Raw genomic sequence first — 16098 nt, forward strand, 5'->3', positions numbered from 1 at the left:
GACCGCACCGGTTGAGGGCGGGGCTACAACAGAGAGGAAAAAACTTAATATGAAGAAGAAGAAAACACGGGAGGATTGATGATAACATTGCATTATGAGTTGAGGGATTAATTGCATTATGAATGAAATGTTTCATTTGTAACAAGAAAGGAATTAAAAAGACAAAAAAAAACTATTGTGTTTAAACTGAAACATGCAAATTTCTGGAACAGTGTTGACTTGTAACTTTGGTGCTGTATATTTGCTTTTCTGTTTCATTAAAAAAAAAAATTCTAATAATTTGTTTTGAGGGTGTGGGATGGGTAGGAAGTTAAAATATATGGCATCAGTCCATATTCCCCTTTTGTTTGTATTCATATTCAGACTTGTGGTGTCCATAGATCCCCCCTCTCCCCAAACACACACACACACACACACACACACACACACACACACACACACACACACACACACACACACACACTGCAATGCCAAGGAATGTGCACAATAGCAGCAAAACTTTCAGTCTCTACAGTTCATTCACGTAATCGATATTACATCCATATCAATCCTCTCTCATTCCGTAATCACACAATCCTGGAGGCTTTTATCTCTTCATCTTACATTTCCAAAATACCACGATGCACATCACGACCATTCACTTTAATTGTGCATCATTTTATTTACTCTACTGATAACTTTTTCAGAGTGCATAAACCACCACCTATCTTCTTTAAACCATCCATCAAAGACTTACCAAGAAGAAAATAACTTGCAAATTCTCCACAATGTACATCCTACAATTTCAAGCATCAACTTTACAGTTTCCATTGATACAAACAAAATGATGAACCAACATTTTCAGTCAAGTGTATGTAAATTGACCTTACTTTCTTTCTTCCGTATAAGTTCTGCTTCTGTCATGATGTTAATGGTTCCATCCGAGCAATGCCCTCCGTCTCCTTCACATTACTTATGATGCTATTCCGACGCCGACCGCGTGGGGAGGTTTTTATATACCACCTGTGAGTAAGGATGGGTCATTCCGCTCTCTTGTGTCTTCGAGTTGGTAAGATTGCTGCAAGACCTGGTCTACATTTGCTAATATCTCTGCAATGGCGTAATGGTAATGAAAGTGCTCAGAGATGCTTGCTTAATAGCCTTTGTGTTCTCTTTTGTAGATCAGTTGCATTCAAGTGAATAAAAGCTCACGGCTTGGAGTTTTTGGTGAATCGTCTCGTTTCGTTTTACCACATTTTTATTCACTTGGATTCTACGCTTGGAGCCATGGAGAAGCTGCTTCGCCTGGAGGTATTCTCGGGCGACCCTCAGGCTACGAACGCCGCGGACCAATGGGAATTTTGGCACAATTCTCTTTTGCACTACACCATGGCGGTTCCAGATCTCACCGAGGCACAGCAGCTATCGGTTCTGACCTTTCATGTCAGCCTCCCCGTCTACGAGTACATATCTCACTGTGCCACCTACGATGCGGCAGTGGCGACGTTGCGTGGCATATATGTCCGGCAACGAAGTGCATTGTATGGATGACACATGTTGGCTACACGATGCCAGGACGCTTCGGAGAGCCAGGAGGCTGGACAATGGGCTCGGATACCCGACAAATTTACCTGGCTTCGTCTGGACATAGCGTACGCACCAAAGGTGTTTGCTCTCTTAAACTCGTCATCGATGATAAACTGTATGAGGATGTGAAACTCGCAGTGATGCCGGAATTGTGCGCCGACGTATTGCTCGGTCATGACTTCCTGAGCCGATACGGCTGGCTGGTGATGCACGTGGGAGACGGAGAGAATACTCTTTCGGTCTGCGCCTTAGCCGAGATGGCCATAGATGCGCCTGTGCTATTTCCCAGCCTGACGGCTGATTGCCGACCGGTAACCATGAAATCTCGCTGGTATACTCGTGCCGACGCCGCATATATCGCAGAGGAGACGGAGCGTATGCTCCGAGAGGGCATTATAGAGCCGGGTAGATCGCCGTGGAGAGCGCAGGTTCTAGTCGTACACTCTGACAATCACAGGAAACGCCTGGTCGTCGATTACAGTCGAATGATAAATAAATTTACACAACTGGACGCGTTTCCTTTGCCGAAAATAGATGACCTTGTTCAGGAGGTTGGCAAATTCAGGGTCTTCAGCACTTTGGACCTTAAATCAGCGTATCATCAGATTCCAATCAGGGAATCGGATATGCACTACACTGGCTTCCAATCGGGTCGACAGCTGTATCAATTTCGGTGGATCCCGTTCGGAATCACGAATGGGGTGGTGTGCTTCCAACGAGCCATGGACGACATCTTGGTTAAAGAGAATTTGCAGGACATCTACGTTTACGTGGATAATGTGACAGTCTGCGGACATACCCAGGAGGGGCACGACGCAAACTTGAAATGATTCTTGGAGGTTGCGCAACTCTATAAATTAACCTTTTTTGGACTTAATCGACGATTAATTAATCGACGATTTTTTTGGACTTTTGCGTATGCGCAAGATTGGAGGTCACATCTTTTCAAAGCTGTCCATGCGCTCACGCTTTCGAAGTTAAGTAATTTTTCACAATTGTGTTTTTGTCGAAACTGTATCTATCTTTCAGTGTGTGTACATATAGTGTGTCTTTAATAAGATTATCGGTGTTAATTTTTCATACATGTATACAAAATCGTCGGTTAATTCATGTCGCGTATTTTGAGGCCTAGTAGGCTACCGTGTCCGACCTTGAGGCTTTGTTTTTCTCTCAGCGGTCCATCGATTGCGCTGCAATTACTTTCGTTCTCTGTTTTTGGCCCAGTCTTTCACCCCATACTTCCTTGTTTAAAATATCAACTAAAAAAAAAAAGCCCCAAAAAAAATATTTCCTTCTCTGTTCTTATTCGTTGTTCTTATTCGTTTATTCGTTGTTCTTATTTGTTCATTCGTTCTTTGATCACGTGTTTCACCCCCAATTCCATTTTCCATTTCCCCAGATAGTTTTCACTGCTCAATTTAAAAATGTTTAAACTTTCCCCTGAAGAACTGTATTCTGTCGTATATTATAACACCTTTTTCTTCCTCTTCTATAAAAGGATGCTTTCGACTTGCTCACCAAATCTATTCATTCCAAAAAAAAATTCCATCTCTTACAGTTCCTCTTTCATACATTCCCTAAACTCTCCTGCACTCCACCCCTCCTTCAGCATCCTCAAACATATTTTTGACTCGAAGGTCACAAGAAACTCATTTTGCAATAAATGTTCGTTTCCCATTAATCGTACACTTTCTAAAATTCAATCTCACCCCTCCCCTCCAAATCTTCGCCATCACCCCTTCCCTCCAAAACTTCCCCATCACCCCTCCCCTCCAAATCTACCCCCTTGCCCCTCCCCTCCAAATCTTCCCCATCACCCATCTCTTTCAAATCGTCCCCCTTGCCCCTCCCCTCCAAATCTTCCCCATCACCCCTTCCCTCCAAAACTTCCCCATCACCCCTCCCCTCCAAAACTTCCCCATCACCCCTCCCCTCCAAATCTACCCCGTTGCCCCTCCCCTCCAAATCTTCCCCATCACCCATCTCTTTCAAATCTTCCCCCTTGCCCCTCCCCTCCGAATCTTCCCCATCAGCCCTCCCCTCCAAATCTACCCCCTTGCCCCTCCCCTCCAAATCTTCCCCATCACCCATCTCTTTCAAATATTCCCCCTTGCCCCTCCCCTCCAAACATCCCCATCACCCATCCCTTTCAAATCTTCCCCCTTGCCCCTGGCCCCTCCAAATCTTCCCCATCACCCCTTCCCTCCAAAACTTCCCAATCACCCCTCCCCTCCAAAACATCCCCATCACCCCTCCCCTCCAAATCTACCCCCTTGCCCCTCCCCTCCAAATCTTCCCCATCACCCATCTCTTTCAAATATTCCCCCTTGCCCCTCCCCTCCAAATCTTCCCCATCACCCATCCCTTTCAAATCTCCCCCCTTGCCTCTTCCCTCCTAAACTCCCCCCACACCCCTCCCCTCCAAAACTCTCCCTCGCTCCTCCCCTCCTAGACTCCCCTCTCACCCCTGCTCCTCAAAGCGTCCTCCCCGCTTCTTCCCCCTTCCAACTTTCACCTTCATCTCCCCCAACCTTCTGCCTCACTCTTCCCCCTCCTCAAATAACACCTAACTGTGCCTCACCCAATCACCATCAAACCTTTTGTCCACCCCATTCTTCCCTTTCTCCAAGCTATTCTGAAATCTCTGACACACCTTCAACAGCTCTCCCTACCACTTCCTCCTCTTCCACATCTTACCCTACCCCTCCCCCCCCCCCCCTGTTCTGTATCCGATGCTCCCCCTTCCTCTTCATTAACGGTATGGACCTCAAACATCCGGGGCCTTCGCTCAAACTTGACTGATCTCTCCATACAGGTTGCTTCTGACAAACCAGACGTGATCTGCTTAACAGAAACTTTCCTCCTTCATGATGTCTCTGATTCCTTGCTATCTCTCCCAGGTTACTCCCTCCTCCGGTATGATAGATCTGAGCCTCGTCCTGGAGGTGGGGATGCTATCTTTATTTAAAAAAACTCTCTTCCTCACTCACCCTGCACTGCCCTCTCTCCACCTCACCCCCAGGAATACCTTTGGCTACGGCTTCCCCTTCGCTCCCACCTTTTGTTCATATGTGTGTTGTACCGTCCACCAAACAGTGATGACTCCATCTACATCTCGCTGTCTGATAATATGGACCAACTTCTATCTACCCATCCCAACTCTCTCTTCCTCATATGTGGTGATTTCAATTGTCACCATGCCAGTTGGCTGGGTGTGGGTACCTCTCTCACCAGCCATGGCTCCTCAGCAAAAGACTTCTGCGACTCACTGGGACTGACACAATCTTTCAATTTCCCGACCCGGATCTCAGTCAACGGAGCATCTTCTGTTCTGGACTTGGTTATGACTAACTTCCCTGAAAATGTCTGCTGCTCTTCTTCTGCTCCAATCAGCTCATCTGATCATGTGCTTGTTAAAGTGGACATCTCTCTGACCATTCTCAGAGAGCCTCCTCAGCATCGACGAGTCTGGCATTTCACTCAGGCCAACCGGCACGGTCTTCAAGCAGCCATCAATCATCTGGACTGGTCTACCATCTCTACCGCCTCTTGACATCAACTCATCCTGGGAATTCTTCCAAAGTAAATTGCTCTCAGTTGTCATACCCTTCCTCCCGTCCATGGTACACGGAATCTTGTGGTGAGGCTGTTGCCCATAAACAACTTGCTTTCGTCTCCTGGAAAGCAAATCCAACAGAAGGAAATCTCATTTCCTTTCACAAAGCCCGAAACAAGTGTGTGTCCACCCTCAGGAGAGGCAGGAAACAATATCTCTCCATTCTCAAGACCGAACTCTCTATCTGTCTCCCTCTTCCAAATCCTGGTGGTGTCTGGTCAAATCTGTTTCTGGTGTTTGTTCCCCTTCCATCCCCTCCCTCACCTCAAACGGCTACACGGCTGACTCCGCAAGTGAAAAAGCTGAATGCCTCAACTCTGTGTTTGCCTCTAAATCTTGCGTCCGAAACCCATCCCTCTCTGTACCCACCGTACCCAGTCATAACCAGCTGCTCCTGGACTCTGTGTCCTTTCCTCCTGACAAGGTGGAAAAGTTTCTGTCAACCCTCGACTCTGATTCTGCAACTCGACCTGACGGCATCAGCCCACGGGTCCTAAAATCCTGTTCTGCCGCTCTTTCACTCCCTCTCTCTGTTCTCTTCACCCTCTCTTTTGCTCAAGGTCATCTGCCATCTGCTTGAAAATCAGCCAACATCACCGCTTTGCACAACAAAGGTGCAAAAACAGAACCTAGCAACTACAGACCAATCAGCCTTCTCCCAATTATCAGCAAAGTCATGGAATCCATCATTGCTTTGGATATGAAATCTTTCCTCTTCTCCAATGGCTGGATCTTTGATCATCAGTTTGGTTTCAGACCTGGTCACTCTACTCTGGACATGCTGCTTCTGCTTTCTCAACAATGGATGGAGATCCTCAATGCCAAACAGGAAATTAGAGCTGTCTCGCTTGACATATCACGTGCCTTTGATACGGTCTGGCACCCCGGTCTGCTCACCAAACTCTCCTCCTTTGGTATCCATGGAAATCTCCACGCATGGCTGGCGGACTTCCTCTCTAGTCGTAGTCAACGTGTGGCCCTGAATGGGTTTCTCTCATCTCCTCTTCCTGCTCAGGCTGGAGTTCCCCAAGGCAGTGTTCTGGGCCCTGTGCTTTTTCTGGTCTTCATCAATGATCTCTCTGACTCTCTTGAAAATCCTCTTTATCTCTTTGCTGATGACTCTACTCTCTGTCGCTCCATTCGACATACCTCAGATCGGCAGTCTGCAGCCTCCTCACTCTCTGCAGACCTGGACAAAATCACAGACTGGGCAAACAAGAGGAATATGTCTTTCAATCCTGACAAATCTCACACTCTTACGATGTCTCTCCGAAAAGACCGACTGGACAACCCTCCCATCCACTTTCTGAATAATCCTCTCCAGGAAGTTCTGTCACTCAAGCTTTTGGGTCTCACGATCTGCCATGACCTTTCCTGGGAAAACCACATTTCAAATCTGGCCTGCAAAGCCAGTCGCCGACTGGGCATCCTCCGTCATGCGAAGTCCTTCCTTGGCACAACTGAGCTCCTCACCACATACAAGGCTTTCATCCGCAGCTCCATGGTATACTGCTCTCCCCTCTGGGCTGGTGCTCCTGCCTCACACCTAGCTCGTCTTCACGCTGTTTAAACCAAAGCGTTCAGAATCATTGGAATCTCCCGCGATGGAGCTAACTCCAAGGGCCTTTCACTCACTCAAGACTGCCATGTTAAACATGACTCATGGTTAAACTGCCAAAATCAAGACTCTCTGCTCACCTTCACTCCTTCCTTTCTCTTTTCTCCCGCCTCTGGAAAAAACTCCCTCACTCTCTTCAATCCCACTCCACTCTCCAGGTCTTTAAAACAGCTGTTCACCACCATCTCTTATCTTCCCCCATCCAAAACCTTGATCTTTTCTACCCCTGCTAATTTCACCCCAAATCCACTTTTTTGAAATACCAACTTCTGTCCTGGAAGTCCTTGGTGTCCTTGTGTTTTATACTTCTCCCACCCCCCACCCCCCCTCCTCCCCCCAAGCCCTCTCCCTCCCACACATCTCCCTGCTCTCAAATGTTGTGTTTGTGTGCTTCCCCTACTCTCCCCATCTTGTCTTCCGCTCCCTCTTTTTATATATTTTGTTTTTCTGTTTGATTTGTTTGTGAAATAAATGTTAGCTCTTTCACAAGCCTCGATTCTGTATACAAAAAAAAAAAAAAAAGAAAAAAAAAAGCCTTCAACCGCAACAAATGCCACTATGGTGCAAAATCAATCGATATACTTGTGTACACAGTGACCGGCGGGGAGATAAAACCTGATGCCGAGTGCCTCCGACCTTTGCTAGGAATGGCACCACCCTGTGATTGAGCGTCCCTGAGGCAGTGCCTCGGGCTTTTCGCACATCACTCGAGATGGATCGAAGGCTACTCAGAGAAAAATAAGACCTCTGGTGGACAGTAAGGTCTTCCCTCTGACGCAGCATGCGCTAGACGCTTTTCAACTTCTGAAGGAGAACATAGTGAGGGCCTGTGTGACCTCCATTGATGATAACAACCTGTTACTTGTCGAGACAGATGCTTCGGATTGTGCGATTGCTGCGACACTAACGCAAAACAAGCAACCTGTGGCATTCTTCTCTAGGACAGTGACCTCGACCAAACGCAAACATTCGGCAGTGGAAAAGGAGGCGGCCGCGGTGGTCGAGTCGGTCAGAAGTTGGCGCCATCTGCTGCTGGGCAGGAAATTTGATCTCCTGACTGACCAACAGTCGGTGGCTTTTATGTTCGGCCACGACCACCCTCAGCATATTAAAAACGACAAAATCGCACGATGGTGGGTCAAACTAGCTGATTACTGCTGTGACATAATCTATCGCCCCGGGAGCGAGAATGTGTTTGCCGACGCGCTCTCTTGCCCATTGGTTTGTGCTGGCATGAGGTCAGAGGATCTAAAGCGCATCCATGACTCATTATGTCACCCCAGGGTATCTCGATTCGCTCATTTCGTGCGCTCTCGCAATTTGCCTTTTTCGATCGAGGAGATCCGACGTCTATGCTGCACCTGCTCCGTGTGTGCAGAGTTGAAACCACGATTCTATAAGCCGCCGTTACGGGCGCTCATTCAAGCGATGAAATCATGGCAACGATTTTAAAGGGCCTATATCAACACTCACACCAGGTGCGCCTCGTTATCTGCTGACGATGATTGATGAATTCAGTCGCTATCTGTTTGCCTTTCCGTGCTCAGACATGACGTCAGCCACGGTTATACGCTGCCTGCGTCAGCTGTTCGTCCTGTTCGGTTATCCGGGGTTTGTGCATTCAGACCGTGGGGCTGCGTTCATGTCACAAGAGGTTCGAACCTTCCGATTAGGCCTCGGGATAGCCACTAGCCGCACTACTCCGTATCACCCCGAGGCGAATGGCCAGGTGGAAAGATATAATCAAGTCATCTTGAAGGCCGTGGCGCTGCACTTACGTACACATTCAATGGGGCTGCACCAATGGCCACAAGCCATGCCAGAAGCATTACATGTGATTCGGACTTTATTATTCACGGCCACCAATCAAACTCCCCACAAAGGAATGTTTCGTTTTGAACGTCGTGGCGCTAACGGTCAATCGATGCCCAGTTGGCTTGTCGAACTTGGGCCCGCGTATCTGAAGCGAACGGTGTGACAAAGCAAGTACGAACCGGCGGTGGATTTGGTGCAGATCGTGCAGGTTAATCTGCAGTATGCGACCGCCCGGCTGCGCGATGGTCATCTTTCGACCGTGTCGGTTCAGCATTTAGCCCCGTGCGGAGACGAGGACACCCATCATAACTTGAACTCGGAGGATTCGCCTGCCGAAATGGGGGATTCCATTCCGGGCACCCCTCGCGTGGGTCGTGGTCTGTGTGACGTTACACCGCTGGGAACTGCGGAAGGGGATTCCCCGGGCTCACCATGTCCTCCGTCACCGCCGTGTCCTCCATCCCCGGGAAGTGCGCCTGGATCGCCCAAAGATCAGACTCGTGCTGGCCGGGACGGGAATGCGAACAGATCGCCTACCTACCGGATGCGTGCGGGCCGAGCATGCCGTCGACCCCAACGCTTGGATTTGTGACGGAGTGCTGGGTTGCTTAATTAATCTACTATCTTCAACTTATACCTTATATCGATAGTCCGCGTGCTCGCTGAAACTTTAACCGGGGAGAATGTCGTGAAGTTAATAGTTCCATCTCGAGGATTCTTAATCATTACTGATCATTATGTTTGTTCTTATGTCTTTCAGACCGTGTTCATTGTTGAAGTTGCAATAAACCGCCAACTGGATTAACAAAGAGAACTGGTCTTATTTATGAACGCGGTCTGAGAGCTGCAGTCAAGGCAGCTATGAATCCATTTAAGCGTTGTGTCGTCTGGAAAACGGTAGAATGACAAGCCCGATTCCTTATGAAATCTGGCTGTACATCCGACAGCACAACAACTCTTTACCATCGTGTAGGGGGAAATTTATATGTGAGACGAGTTTCAAATTGTCGCCATTACGTATGGTGACAGAAGCAATGTTTTGCCACCCAAGCGGTCACGTGACTAAGACGATCAGTCTTATGAACACGGTGCAAGTTGACCAAAGCCACGATGCCTGCTGTGGGATGCCCAATCACCGGATGTGACTACACCACTGAAGACCTCGATCCTGCTATCGTGGCCGCACTCATCACTGCCCACAGTGCCATACATGCCCCTGGACATGCCACCAAGGTTGAAAAAGTCAAAAGGCTCACAATTGTTGCCGCTGGCTCCAGTGAAGAGTGGGCTTACTTCGAGTCACGATGGTCTGAATACGTCGATGCAACCAAAATCATTGGCCGCGATAAAGTAGTGCAGTCACTAGAGTGCTGTGACGAACCTCTGCGCAAGGATCTAACAAGATCGACAGGTGGTAGCCTTTCAAACAAACCCATCGAGGTGGTAATGGCAGCCATTAAAAAACTTGCTGTTCGCGGAGAGAACACTATGGTTGCCAGAGTAGCACGACATAATTTGCGTCAAGACCGTGATGAGACAGTGCGCAGCATCGGGGCCCGCCTACGTGGTCAAGCGGGAATATGCAAATTCCTAATCAAATGCCCTAGTTGTGATGCTGAAGTTAACTACACAGAAGCGATCATGCATGATGTTCTTACACGAGGAATTGCTGACCTTGAAATCCAGCTTGACCTCCTTGGTAACAAGAACCAGGACATGATCCTGGAGGACGTTTTCCACTTCATTGAGGCCAAATAATCTGGCAAACGTTCAGCATCTACACTACTGGACACACACTCAGTGGAAGCAGCTAGCAGCACATATCAAAAGGCCAAGCAAGTAACCATCAACGACAGAAACGACCTATGCTCCTACAGTGGCAAAAAGGGACACGGGAAGAGCGCCCCAGCCCACGTTCGCAAAACAGAATGCGCGGCAGATGGTCACAGATGTGGGCACTGCAATCGCGATAATCACATGGAGAGTGTATGTCGCAGTAGAAACAAACCCAAACGCATGAGTGCCTCTTCTAATAACAGTGAAAATGCTGTGTTTGAGACTTTATGTACTGTCCACGTATCAGAACAACAGTCAAATGAAACTCCTAACATATCTGGGCATGAATGTAATGAGTTTGATAATGTTATTAATTCGGGTCGATCACGCAGTGAGCGTTCCATCACCCTTGACCACCATGTTTATGACAAACTCTCTAATACATGGATCAGGAAGGGTTCAAAACCTCAACCATTTGTTAGTGTGACTGTCAAAATCATGCGAGAAGACTACGCAGCCCTTGGCTTTGACCTTTCCACCCAGACCATGACTTGCCATGTCCCCACGATGGCAGACACAGGGTGCCAGAGTTGCCTTGCTGGTATGAAGGTCATCCACGCCTTGGTTTGCGCAAATCTGACCTCATCCCAGTAACCATGAGAATGCGTACTGCCAACAATGGAGGCATCAATATCCTTGGGGCCACTGTACTCCGCTTGTCGGGCAAAGACAAACGGGGTCAGGCTGTTGAAACTAGGCAAATGACCTATGTCACAGAAAGCTCTGACAAGCTCTTCCTCAGCAGAGAAGCCTGTGTCGCCCTTGACATCATCCCGGATAGCTTCCCCAAGATTGGTGTAAACCTGACAGCACAGCAGCCGGACGCAACAGCAGTCTTACAGGAAGACCCCACTACAGCATGCCGTTGCCCTCAGCGTCATCGACCCCCACCACCCCCGACAAAGCTGCCATTCCCCGCAACTGATGCTAATCGCATGAAGCTACAACAGTATCTCCTTGAATACTATAAGTCAAGCACATTTAACACTTGTGAGCATCAAACATTGCCTCTAATGGATGGCCCGCCCATGAAACTGATGGTGGATCCTAACGCTGAACCAGTGGCACACCACACACCGGTACCAGTCCCACTACACTGGCGGGATGTGGTCAAAGTTGGGATAGACCACGATGTACAGTTGGGTGTGCTTGAACCAGTCCCCATTGGCGAACCCGTCACTTGGTGCCATAGAATGGTTGTCTGTGCAAAGAAGAATGGCCAGCCACGCCGCACCGTTGATTTCCAGGCCCTCAACGCCCATGCTACATGGGAAACACATCACACGCCATCACCCTTTCATCAGGCTAGATCGGTTCCGAACGGTAAGAAGAAGACGGTCTTTGATGCGTGGAACGGTTACCACAACGTGCCCATCTGCAAAGAAGACTGGCACCTGACCACCTTCATCACATCCTGGGGTAGATACCACTATAAAACAGCCCCTCAAGGGTATATTGCATCTGGCGATGGATATACAAGACGTTATGACGAGATTGTGTCTGACATCCCCAATAAGACCAAATGCGTTGATGATGTCTTGCTATGGTCTGACTCGCTGGCAGACAGTTTCTTCCAGGCTGTTCAGTGGCTTGACACCTGTGGACAGAATGGAATCACCCTGAACCCTGACAAGTTTGTGTTTGGCGAAGATATAGTGGAATTTGCTGGGTTCGAAATAACTCCCAATAGTGTCCGTCCTTGCAGGAAATACCTACGCGCGATCCTCGATTTCCCAACACCCAAGGACATCACAGATGTACGTTCTTGGTTTGGACTCGTCAATCAAGTGTCATACGCTTTCAGTATGGCTGATAAGATGTTGCCGTTCCGGCAACTACTTAAACCTAGTACACCGTTTAAGTGGGATGAGCACCTCCAAGATGCATTTGAAGAGTCGAAAGCTGTCATTGCCAGTGAGATCGAGGAGGGTGTCCGGATATTCGACCCAAGCAAGCCCACGTGCCTCGCTACAGACTGGTCCAAGACTGGCATTGGCTTCTGGCTACTGCAGAACACTGTACCTGCACCAATATAAAACCCTTCTGTTGTCACACAGGATGCAAAATCACACTCGTTGGCAGCAGATTCACCCACCTTGCTGAATCACGTTATGCACCAGTTGAGGGTGAGGCCCTAGCAGTTGCTGATGCCCTAGACAAGGCCAGATACTTTGTTCTGGGATGTGAAGACCTCATAATCGCTGTTGACCACAAACCTCTGCTCAGGATCTTTAATGATCGAAGTCTAGAGGATATCTCTAACGCTCGACTTAGGAACTTGAAGGAGAAGACCCTGCGATACAGGTTCCGGATGGTCCATGTGCCGGGGATTAGACATCGCGCCACAGACTGCATCTCACGCCACCCTACTGGAGAGCCTGTGAAACTGACCCTCACTGACGATATTGCGGCCATTGATTCCACACCCATCATCCTGACGCATTCCAAAACCCTCCTGAGTGGCTTACGTAGATCAGCACCAGAAACCCCCGACGAGTATGTTTCCACGTCTGCTATGTCCTCCCTCGCCTCACTCAGCCTCAAATCTGTAACATGGGACAGGGTTCGAACCGCAATAGCGAGTGACAATAACATGCAGAGCCTTGTTGACCTTATCGAGTCAGGTATCCCTGAATTCCATCATGAGCTCCCTGGACCCCTACGTGAATACTTCCAATTTCGAGATAGTCTGCATATAGTTGATGGTGTCATACTCTACGAGGATCGTGTCCTTATACCACCGTCTCTCAGGGATGAGGTGTTAGCTGCTCTGCATGCTGCCCATCAAGGGGTCACCTCTATGACTGCGAGAGCCGAGTCTTCCATCTTCTGGCCTGGCATTGCCCCAGCCATTGCGGCCCTTCGTGCTGGGTGCTCCCATTGTAATCGGATTGCGCCCTCCAATCCAAGTGCACCACCCACTCCTCTGACACCTCCAGATTATCCATTCCAATGCATGTGTGCCGACTACTTTCACTACAAAGGATGCAATACTTGGTAGTGGTCGACCGGTATTTTAACTGGCCGATAGTTGAGAGAGCCTCACATGGTGCAGGTGGACTCATCGCTTGCCTAAGACGTACCTTTGTCACATTTGGTATCCCTGATGAATTAGCTTCCGATGGTGGTCCTGAATTCACAGCTGTCGCTACACGTCAATTCCTCAAGGACTGGGGTGTACATCATCGACTCTCCTCAGTAGCTTATCCACATAGCAACTGCCATGCTGAAGTTGGTGTCAAGACTGTGAAGCGTCTTCTCATGGACAACACTAGCCCTAATGGAGGCCTTGATACCGATGCATTCCAACGTGCACTGCTCCAGTATAGAAATACTCCAGACAGAGACACAAAACTCTCTCCAGCGATGTGCATTTTCGGCCACCCAATTCGAGACTTCATCCCAATACCACCTGGCAGATACAAACCTCATAACACCTGGCGTGGGACTCTGGAGGCTCGGGAGGAAGCACTTCGCAAACACCACGTGAGAGATGCTGAGCGCTGGTCTGAACATACCAAGAGACTCTTGCCCCTTGTTGTCGGCGACTGTGTTCGCATCCAGAATCAGACCGGGCCACACCCCCTCAAATGGGACAAAACCGGCATCATCATTGAGGTTCGCCAGTTTGATCAATATGTGGTAAGAGTTGACGGTTCAGGAAGGGTTACTCTGCGCAATAGGAAATTCCTGCGAAAGTACATTCCTGTGCTAACGCCCCTACCAAGATTGACGATCGATGGTGATATTGGAGTGCAGAGACCAGTGGTTCGGAAGAACATCCCACACCCATGCATTGTGCACACCACAACCCCGGCCAGTCACAAGGAGGCTTGTGGCCCATCCATTACTAGTCCAATGCCACCGCAACATCCCACCATCAACTCTGACACCACTCCACCGCAGCCACCTGCTACGTTTCCTGTTGAATCACCCAGGGTCAACAGGAGCCCTCCTGGCCGCCATCAGCTCTTTGATGATGCGAAATCCCCATCTATGGCTAAGTCATCGCAGGTAACTCGGCATATGAGTGCAGCACCTCCAATGTCACCTCCTCAAGTCAGTGATCCCAAACCCAATACGGTTACCACACGCCCTGCGCTTGACAAACCAGCTGCTGCGCCCAGACGGTCCGGCCGAAGCATGAGCAAGCCTGCCTGGCACTCTGACTATGACATGTGATTCTGGCATTGACCATTACTGCCATTGTGTTTGGTTTCTGGTTCACTAGTTCTTCAATTAGCTTCAAAGTTAGTTACATATATTCTTCATATTCTCAGTCTTTTTCCATGCCAAAGACTTGGGGGGAGATAGAGGATTCTTAATCATTACTGATCATTATGTTTGTTCTTATGTCTTTCAGACCGTGTTCATTGTTGAAGTTGCAATAAACTGCCAACTGGATTAACAAAGAGAACTGGTCTTATTTAACCTCTGCTCTGGAATGACTTGCCTTCCTCTGTTCGACATGTTGACTCTCTTCCTGTCTTTAAAACCTCCCTCAAAACCTATCTGTTTCACAAGTCTTTCAAAGTCTAAGTCCTGTTTTCTCTTTGGTTTGAGGTGGGACAGAGATAGAGAGTATGTCTGTATACATGTGCGGGGGAGGGAGGGGAGGAGGAGGGGGAGTACACATCTGTGGGTTTTGAATGGGGAGGGAGAGGAATAGGGCAAGAGTGAAGGTGTGTCTGTGTGTGTGTATGTTTGTGTGTGTGCGTTCGCATGATAATGTAAAGCGCCATGAGGGTAGTTTACTCTGCTTGATGGGGCTATATAAGACTCCTTTATTATTATTATTGTTATTATTACTAGGACGTGCCCGTACGTGGGTGCCCGTACGTGCGTGCAAAAAAACATGCGTGCAAACAACAACAACAAAAAAAAACTTTGAAACCACGTGGCAGTAACGACCACAGAACCCCCCCCCCCCTCTATTTACATGAAATGGTTTGGTCCATTCGCAAAGCCAAAGCGAACGGCGAACGGCTAAATCGCCATAGCTCGGTAACTACTTCTCCGATTAATATGAAACCTTGAAAAGTCACATCCTCGGGTCCCCAGCAATATACCTGGCAAGTTTCAAGTATATCGGACCCGTGGTTGTCGAGAAACAGCGGTCACAGACAAACGACACACATACACACAGAGATTACTGGAATTATAGATAGATTAAAGTGGATTGGATGGGATTCCACTTATCCATTATCATCTCAAAACCGTATGTGACTAAGCACAGCAAATTAACCGATGAAAATCAACTACGTCATCGTCATTGCATTGCTGTGCACCTTCCAGAAGCCCTTCTTTCCCACTCCAAGGCTTCAAGTAGGTAGTGCACCACCACCTCAGGTGATAGACCATTAAACGGTCGTGTTTTTCTCTCAGGCATTGAGCGTCGCGGTGGTAAGGTGGATAAAGATTCCGAGGTGATCCTTCCGGTCTCCACGACGAATGGAGCGTTGGAGCGGCCACAACGATCTCCGATAGTGGTGGCGTCGAACTGTTGTCCTGGCTGTGATAAAACTGTCCTGATGTCGACGAATTTCGCTGCCATCGTTCAGGTGACCCATGTGGGACAGTGGACCTGGCTTCTCAATGACGTACCCCGGTAACCAGGTCGCATCCGCGCAGAAAATGTGGGCAAACA

Source organism: Myxine glutinosa, chromosome 7, assembly GCF_964187855.1.
Source record: "Myxine glutinosa chromosome 7, kmMyxGlut1.1, whole genome shotgun sequence".
In the NCBI taxonomy this organism is placed as follows: domain Eukaryota; kingdom Metazoa; phylum Chordata; class Myxini; order Myxiniformes; family Myxinidae; genus Myxine; species Myxine glutinosa.